At 50.0% G+C, this 1618-nt stretch overlaps 1 pseudogene; it reads left to right on the top strand.

Annotated features, from left to right (window-relative positions):
• LOC110298067 overlaps nucleotides 1-1616 on the top strand; it is a 9058-nt pseudogene extending 7442 nt beyond the window's left edge.
• Nucleotides 1617-1618: the final 2 nt, after the last annotated feature.

Genomic DNA, 1618 nt, shown 5'->3' with positions numbered 1-1618 from the left:
AAAAAGAAGAAGAAGAAGAAGAAGAAGAAGAAGAAGAAGAAGAAGAAGAAGAAGAAGAAGAAGAAGAAGAAGAAGAAGAAGAAGAAGAAGAAGCAGCAGCTATGTTTCAGAGATAGCCAGGGTTGTACCTCATGCTGCAGCTGTACTTAGTGCGTAAATCACCCAGGTGGCACTGGTTTTGAAGGCATGAAGGGATCATGAAGAGCAGCTGAAGCTTTGCACTGTGAGAGGCCACGGGAGGCCATTAGTGAAGGTGCACCTTCAATTGCAGTTGAAGGCCCAGGACTGAAGGGGTCATGCAAAGAACTTGCCTTGGAGACCCCACGATGTTCGAGATGCCAGAGCTGTGGGCTATCTGCTGAGGAAAGCTGCCAACAGGGAGTGGAGTCAGCCCAGGAGAAAGCAGTTTGTTGCAGTCAACAAAGATGAAAAAGGAGTTGGAGATCTGAGGACCGCTTTGACATCAGTCACAGAGATGCAGAGTTTGGAGTTTGCCCAGCTGGTTTCCTGTCTTGCTTTGGGGATTACAGTTAAGTGATTGGATGGATCTCAGAAGAGACTTTGAACTTTGGATTTTTAACATCGTTGAGACTGCTATAGACTAGGGGACTTTTTTTTTTTTTTTTTTTTGACTAGGGGACTTTTTTAAATTGTCTTTTTCAGTTTTGAATACTTACTTTTTTTAAATTATTTATTTATTTTTGTTCTGTTTTGTTACGTTTTGTTTTTGAGACAGGGTTTCTCTGTGTATTCCTGGCTGTCCTGGAACTTGCTCTGTAAACGAGGCTGGCCCCAAATTCAGTGATCTGCCTGTCTCTGCATACTGAGAGCTGAGATAAAAGATGTACATCACGCATCTTCTTCTTCGGGAAAACACCAAATGGCAGCGGGAGGGCCCGGAGGACGGGGTGGGGGTGGGGGGCGCGGCGGGGCGGGCAGGATTAGGAGGCCGCGGTGGCTTCTGCGGAGGATTCGGCAGCGGTTTTAGGGGCCGCGGTCGTGGCCGAGGGGCTCGTGGAGGTAAAGCTGAAGACAAGGAGTGGATCCCCGTCACCAAGCTTGGCTGCCTGGTTAAGGACATAAAGATCAAGTCCTTGGAGGAGATCTACCTGTTCTCCCTGCCCATTAAGGAGTCTGAGATCATTGACTTCTTCCTGGGTGCGTCCCTAAAGGATGAGGTTCTGAAAATCATGCCAGTGCAGAAGCAGACTCGGGCTGGCCAGTGGACCAGGTTCAAGGCTTTCGTCGCTATTGGGGACTACAACGGTCATGTTGGTCTTGGTGTTAAGTGCTCCAAGGAGGTTGCCACTGCCATCCGAGGGGCCATCATTTTGGCCAAGCTTTCCATTGTCCCTGTGAGGAGAGGCTACTGGGGGAACAAGATTGGCAAGCCCCACACTGTTCCATGCAAGGTGACAGGCCGCTGCGGCTCTGTGCTGGTGCGTCTCATCCCTGCTCCCAGAGGCACTGGCATTGTCTCTGCTCTTGGGCCCAAGAAGCTCCTGATGATGGCCCATATAGATGACTGCTACACTTCAGCCAGAGGCTGCACTGCCACCCTGGGCAACTTTGCCAAGGCCACCTTTGATGCCATCTCCAAGACTTACAGCTACCTGAC

This window comes from Mus caroli, chromosome 7 (genome assembly GCF_900094665.2).
Source record: "Mus caroli chromosome 7, CAROLI_EIJ_v1.1, whole genome shotgun sequence".
Taxonomy (NCBI): domain Eukaryota; kingdom Metazoa; phylum Chordata; class Mammalia; order Rodentia; family Muridae; genus Mus; species Mus caroli.
Note: the sequence above shows the minus strand (reverse complement) of the source record. Positions and strands in the feature narration are given on the sequence as shown.